General features: G+C 34.1%; 1 long non-coding RNA gene across 1 annotated transcript; it reads left to right on the forward strand.

Annotated features, from left to right (window-relative positions):
- Positions 1–644: 644 nt before the first annotated feature.
- On the forward strand, positions 645–2,902 carry LOC141431611 (uncharacterized). The gene is made up of 3 exons (XR_012451734.1): positions 645–908; positions 1,604–1,685; positions 2,605–2,902. It is a non-coding gene; the product is annotated as an uncharacterized lncRNA (long non-coding RNA).
- Positions 2,903–7,775: the final 4,873 nt, after the last annotated feature.

Raw genomic sequence — 7,775 nt, forward strand, 5'->3', positions numbered from 1 at the left:
TCATTGGAAACCTAATAATAAACGGTGTAAGTTAGAATTTTTCTGTGTGAACTTCCCTTTACCACATTTTTCGACTTATGTACAAATATGTAGCATTTTGTAAAATGTAACGTAAATCGTAAACGAAAGATGTAACGTAACGTTTTTAACAAAAATCGTTTATGCATGGTGAATAACGACATTTTGAACATAATAACAATCCAATTCTGGAAAAGATATACTTATCGTATGAAAAAACAACAGTTAAAAATAATCAATTTAACTTACATACCCTTAAATCAAACAAGCCTTTCGCGACGTTTTTTTCGAAAAAAAAACCTCCGCGTCACTTTTGATGGCTGTTTGTCAACAAACGCTGAGATTTTTTTTTTTTTTTGGAATTTTATGGCCTGGTTACTAGACCTTTAAGCCAAGTCTTTATTTTCATGTTGTCATATCAGTTATTTGCTCATTGGTAACACCATTTATTAAACGTCACGTAAGTCATTCACTTCACAACTTTTAATTTTCACATCAGAGTTACTAATCGTTGATCGGAGCATCAGAGTATGTTTCACATTTCACTGTAATGTCAAAGGTCTTTGAAAGTATTTTTAATATATTTAAAGATTGGTATAAAACAGTCCACATTTTTCAACAATCACTGAGGCGGCGGGAGGGGTCGTTAGCTGATGATAACACTTTAACTTCACTAGCCAGGATTAACCTATCCAAAGAGTATGCCGGACAGGAAAAAATCAAATGGTCTATATCGCCGATACCTCCGCAGTTGTTGCATTTATTATTATGTACAATTCCAAGTCTGGTCAGATGTGCAGGTGTCTTAGTATGGCCAAAACGAAGACGATTGATTGTGGTGATAAAATCACGGCTGGGTGACTTGAGCTTATTATACCATGGTTTGACTGGTAAGTCTTGCTGAATGCTTCCATACCATTTCCCCTTGACTTCCTGATCCTTCTTCCAAAATTCTTGCCACAATTTTTGTATGTCATGTTTAATGGCGGCATAACAATCAGTAACCGGAATATTTACAATTAATGACACATCTATCGCATTGATTCCATCATATGCAGCCTTATCAGCTATTTCATTGCCTGTTATTCCTTTATGTGACGGTATCCACATAAAAGAAATTTCCAATCCTTTTCTTTTATAATTGTTAATGATTTCTATTTTAAAAATCATGTATGATGTTTTAAAATGAACTTTAAAGCTTTCCAGAGCTTTAATTAGACTTAAAGAGTCAGTAAGAATCAAAAATTTATGGTAACTATTAGTAAATGCAATTAACTTGAGTGCTTCTAAAACAGCATATGCCTCCGCAGTAAATATACTACAATTACTATTCAGAACAAAGCTTTGAACAAATTTATTTTGAGGGTTATAAACAGCACTAACGAACATAATTTTCTCCCTTACTGCCATCTGTATAAAGTTTGTAGTAATCTTCATTTTCACTTAAAAATTCTAACATATCCTGATTAGAGGTGATGGAAGCCCTAATTACTGAAACTTGAGGGAATAAAAAACTGAATGAATGTGAATAACATGGCCAAGGTGATATTGCATACAATGATGGGAATTTCTTCCTCATTTCCAGCAGGATGCGAGAGACTTTGGGAGCCTGGCCATTGAGAAGATCGCACCTGTAGTCATAGGATCATGGCAGTCTAATTCACAAGGTATTATTTTAATTATATTTTGATTGTTTGAAGCTAATAGCTTCACACTATGTCTTTCTGCCAGTAGTAATCTTCTCAATACAAGAGGCATGATTGTTGTTTCAACCTCCATTGCTCTAATGGGAGTTGAGCAGAAAGCTCCTGAAATCACCCTCAAAGCCTTATTCTGAATAATGTCTAGTCTATGTACATAATTACTATCTAAGTAAGCTAAACAACTATAGTCAAAATGGCTTCTAACTATTGCTTTATACAAAATTGAAAGTATCTTTGGGTCTGCCCCCAAGATACTCCCGCTAGACACCTCATAATATTTAGCCCTTTTGTGGAGTTTTGAGATATATATTTTAATATGTTTTTCAAAAGTTAAGTTATTCTCAATAACTATGCCTAAAAATTTATGATGGTTAACTTGGGAAATTACTCATTATTGAATATAATATTATTAGAAGGAGAGTCCTTACTAAAAATCATAGAACTGCTTTTAGTTGGATTAATTTGTAGGTGTAATCTGTTATGGTAAAATAAATGTAGTTCCTTAAGAGCATAGTTAATTTTATGGATGGCTATGTCTACATCATTATTGACACATATATAGGTATCAGCAAGGTAAATATTTACAAAATCTGTATTTACATATTTACAAATCTCACTAGTATACAATTATATAGCAAAGGTGACAGAATTGCACCTTGCATAGTGCCTTTAGACACAGATCTTGGGCCATGTATTATATTATTATGTTTCACATATAATGTTCGGTTAACTAGAAATTCATGCACCCACTTGGCAACTAACCCGGTATTCCCAAGTTAGTTAACACCTTAACTAATATTCCAGGATGAACATTATCAAATGCTCCTTTGACATCCAAAAAAACACATGCAACACTAACATTACTATTTTTTGCATATTTCAGATCTGTTATAAGGGATAAGAAGCTGTCTGCGCAGCTCCTACCTCGTCTGAATCCATATTGCACATGCGGAATAATGCTATTTGATTCAACAAACCAGTCGAGGCGACATTTTACCATATTTTCAAAAACTTTACCAATGCATGATGACAAGGAAATAGGCCGATATGAATCAGCACAATCTGGGGACTTATCTGGTTTGAGAACTGGAATCACGCACTGGGTTTTCCACGGCTGAGGAATTATTTGTTTTGACCATAGTGCATTGAATATATCTAATAAAATATCTTGTACAGTTGAATCCAAGCTTTTAATTAGTATGTAGGGAAAATCGTCTAAACCAGGGCTTGTATTTTTACGAGATTGAAGGCTTAGTAAAAATTCATTTCTTGAGAAAGGTTCTAACAGAAACTTGGATTTCTCATTATTATTATTAAGATTAAAGTATACATCTAGATTGTCGAAACTAACTGTGCTGTCCTCTGACAACTTATCTAAAAAGGATGCGATAAACTCATCGTTGTATGATTTGTTTTTACTTTTTATTCATACCTTTAAACATTTTAATGTAATTCCAAATAACGCTTATTGGTGTAGTTCTATTAAAATTGTCGCAAAGTCTTTGCCAGCCATTCTTTTTTTCCTCAGCAATAGTCCTTTTTTTAATAGCATCAATTTTTTTGTAATGTATGTAATTTTCAATAGTAGGAGTAGCTCTGTAGCACTTTAAAGCCTCATAAGAGTTGACAACACTCTGTTCACATTTATCATTCCACCAGGGTGCCGGAGGTTTACTTCGAAAAGTTGAAGTTTTAGTAAATTTAGGTATGCATTCTTGCTTAAGTGTGTTGAGTCGAATACAAAACTGATTATATGATTCCAAAGGGTTCTCATTGTCCACAGTCAAATCGTTAAACATATCAATTGATAATTTTTTAAACTTTTCCCAGTCTGCCTTGTTATACAAAAACTTGTCAACAGGAGGGTTTATTTGATATCTGTCTATTGAGAGTGTTATGTCTGTTATAGTTGGGAAATGATAACTTCCCATGTTGTCATCATGTACTGACCACTCACAAAGAGGGGCAATACAAGGACTGATTAGACTAACGTCTATAGCAGAAGGATTGCGATTAGGATAATTAAGAGTTGTAAAGCTGCCATCATTTAATATACATAAATTACACTCGTCAATCATGTCGAACAATTGTTGGCCACGACCCTTAGTGGAAACGCAGCCGAAAGCTATGTGGTGAGCATTAAAGTCTCCTGCTACAAAAATGGGTTTAGGTAGGTCATTTATTAATTTCCGTAAATTATTAATACGCATAAGGCCTCCAGTTGGTGGACAATAGACACATAATATTGACATATTACCACTTTCAACAGACAGCGATAAAGCAATTGCTTGAATGTCCTCATAAAAATCAGTTTGTAATAATTTACACTTAAAAAATGATTTTATCAGGATGGCTACACCTCCATGTTCATTTTTCGCATTTTTATAAAATATATTGTAACCAGGAATGTTAAAAGTTTGATTTTCTTAAGCCATGTTTCATTCAGTAGGCAGATATCTATATTATTTTCTTTTAAAAACTTAATAATTAAAGGTTTTTTGTTTTTAACACTTTGAATATTATGAAGAGCGATTCTTAACTGTGAATTATGAGAACTAGAATCCATTTAAGATAAATTTTTAAAAAAGCATCTCTTTAATTGTTGTGGTAGTAACGGGAGTGTCATCAGCATTATTAGCCAATTGGATTAATGTACGAACAATAGCCATAGTCAGATCATTATTACCTAATAGCTGAGTTTTAACATCAGCAACAGAAGTGACTTTCGTTTGGTTCTGTGTCTTATTTACAGTGGTATATAAAGGCTTATTTACATCCGAATTTACATTTTGTACAGTTTGCTGAGTAGTTTTTAACGGGGGAAAGTCCACAGCGTTTTTGGTATTTACAATAGAAGAGTAAGTAATTTTACTCTTTTTCTCCATCATTTTTTGCATTTTTATTGGGCAAGTCCTTGAAATAGCCATATGTGGCCCGCTGCAATTTACGCAAGAAAGCTCGTTTGGTTTATCGCATTCTTTATAGTGGTGATCACCAGCACAACAACTGCAGCGCTGTTTGCCGCTGCAGATCTTGGCCGAGTGATTAAACTTAAAACATCTGTAACATTGCTGCAGAGGAGGAATATAATCGAATACCCTGTACGAGAACAGGTCATATTGAACATTGTCAGGCAATGAATTTGACAGAAACGTAATGCTCACAGTTTGCAAAGGCACTCGTTCTTGACCTACCTTTTTCGAAAAACGTCTGACTGAAATTATTTCATATATCGACGACAGCTTGGAGTACAAGTCCTTGTTAGAAATGTTCACTGGAACAAATCGAATAATTCCTGTTTTTCAATATGAGCTGCGGGATGAAAGCTCGCATGCCATTTTTTTCCAGAAAAGCCGTGTTGTTAATAAAGTTGTTGGCCGTGTTAAATTGTTTAAATACCACCACAATCTTACTAGCATTTATTCTGCGAATAGCCACTACACCTTTGATTCCATTTGAGAATATGTGGTTCAAATAAATTGGGCTTTTGTTTCCTAGTCTTTCGTTCGTACTAGATTCGACGAATACTTTAAATTCCGTGGAAGCCGAGTTTTCCGGATAGAGTCTCTTATAATCAGGTTTGTGATAAGGTAAGTAAAGATTGTCCTCACCGCCTCCACCACTTTTCTTTTCACTGTCCATTGTCCTGCTCCGTTTTGTGCCGGGGCGAGGGGATCGCCATACCCGCCCTCGTTACCCCACATTTTTAATTACGCCACTTAATATTAGATATTTACAACAAATGAAAAACGTAAAACACAAATTATACAATATTATGAATTTTCTTTTCAAAAAATTACAATTTGACGCCCTTCCCTTCAACCCGCAAAGAATTTGATGACAATTATTTCAGCACATCGATGTTGCCCTATTAGATATTAATTGCCATGTAATACTAAGCTATTATCTAATTAAATTTGATCGTTCATTAATGTAGGATTTCAATGATTTCAAAGGTTAGGGTCTGGTTAGGCCAGAAGATAGGTACATTAAAATCTCATCAAAAACATAAATGTGAAATGAGAGCCTAGTTGAATATTAAAAATTTGCGTCGCTATTGCCTTCGCCGACAAAAGAGTTGATCTATGTCGCCAAGTTATTTTGGGCCACGTGGTTGCGCTTTCTAATTGTCAACTACGAACTTCGGCTCTAGCACTGCGGTGTGGATGTGGAAGGCGGGGGGGAAACACCTTATTATTTTTCGAAGAAAGCTGTCATGGAGGTTTGCATTGCAACCGATCTTTTACCGACGACCACATCCTTTCTGTCAAGAGTGTAACAACTTAGAAGAAGTGAGAAGAAGTTTATTGATATGGACCTCCGCAAAGTAACGTCTGATTAAAAAATATTTAAACAATTTAAGTAGGTACAAAAAAACGGAACCCTTATAGGATCACTCGTGCTTCTATCTGTCTGTCCTTTCGTCTATCACAGCCAATTTCCTCCGAATGGGAAAGACGCGTGACTTTATGTGTGTATGTATGTGTATAAAAAAAATTGTAACGTATTTTTTTGCATAACACAACGTTTCGTCGAATGATTGAAATGTCGAAAATTGTTTGGTCGAAATTGTTTTTTATAATATTTCTTGGTCGAAAAATTGTTTAGTATAACATTTGTATGGTATAACATTGCTTTTTCAAATGTATTATAGGTATAAAATTGTTATTCCGAATATTGTTACCACTAATTTTGTCTGGAAAACTATTATGAATTTAACGACTCTGAGACGAAGTCGACGGAGCTCCGCTTCGCGGACAACCAGATGGCCTAGTGGTTAGAGAACCTGACTACGAAGCTTGAGGTCCCGGGTTCGATTCCCGTGTCGGGGCAGATATTTGAATGAAAAATACACTAACGTCGATAAGCCAAAGGCAACTAGAAACACAGGGAAGCTTAAAGTTCCATCTTACAGACTGGCTAAAACCAAAAAGTCGTTTCTGGGAAGTTGCATACGTTATTATAATAAATTTCTAAAAAATATTACAAATGATACAGATACCAAATACAGATCTACTTATTGTCAAGAAGAGAAGACATTATTATCTAATGCGTATTATAAAGTTAGTGATTATATCATGGACAGGCATATTTGGAAATAATTCCGATCCGCATTGGCGATTCCTTCAAATAGCGAACCTACTGTGTTAAAATAAAGTTGTGTTAAATACTTGTGATGTATAGATATAATTTAATAATATTGTAAATCTGTTTAAAAAAATATACCTCGTTGAGTTTCTGGCCGGATTCTTCTCAACAGAAGTTTTTCCGAACCGGTGGTAGATTTTTTTTGACATTCATAAGTGCTTGAGCCTAAATTGAATAAAGATATTTTGACTTTGACTTTGACGTTTTGAAATTTCGTAGGTTGTCACTACTTATTTTCTGCGTAGTGATGTGACTGAATCAATTTCAACGTTGATAAATTTAAATATCGTCACTACTTTAAAAAAAAACTTACTTACCTCAAAATAGATAATTCTTCTGATTGAACTTTATGAACATTATGTCAAGGTTCAATTTTGTTGACATTATTGATTTTAGATACGAGATTTTTCAAAGTAGTGACAATATATAAAAATAAATATTAATAAAGTTTTTTCTTGTAATGGAAGAGTGGAGTCTCCTGACAAGTATTTTACACTTACTAGGAGATTCCAACCGTTGTACCGTGAACCATGTACTTTTAACATAATAAATATTTTTCATTTTTTTTCATCCACAAATAAATCAACAGATTCTCAGAGAGAAGTCAGAGAAAAGTCCAAAAATAACAATAAGTATTTTAAAACCGAGATGAGTTTATCATTCGAAAGTACCGTAAGCACAGCAGTACACCTACAAACTAAATATAATAATACAATCATAGGTTAATCTATGATTAATGTTCATAGTTTGAGTACAGGCCCTACTAAAGTCAAAGTCAAAATATCTTTATTCAGTTTAGGCTATAACAAGCACTTATGAATGTCAAAAAAAAAATACTGCCGGTTCGGAAAACCTCTGTTCAGAAGAATCCGGCAAGAAACTCAACGAGGTATATATGTTTTTAAA

Source organism: Choristoneura fumiferana, chromosome 10, assembly GCF_025370935.1.
Source record: "Choristoneura fumiferana chromosome 10, NRCan_CFum_1, whole genome shotgun sequence".
NCBI lineage: Eukaryota > Metazoa > Arthropoda > Insecta > Lepidoptera > Tortricidae > Choristoneura > Choristoneura fumiferana.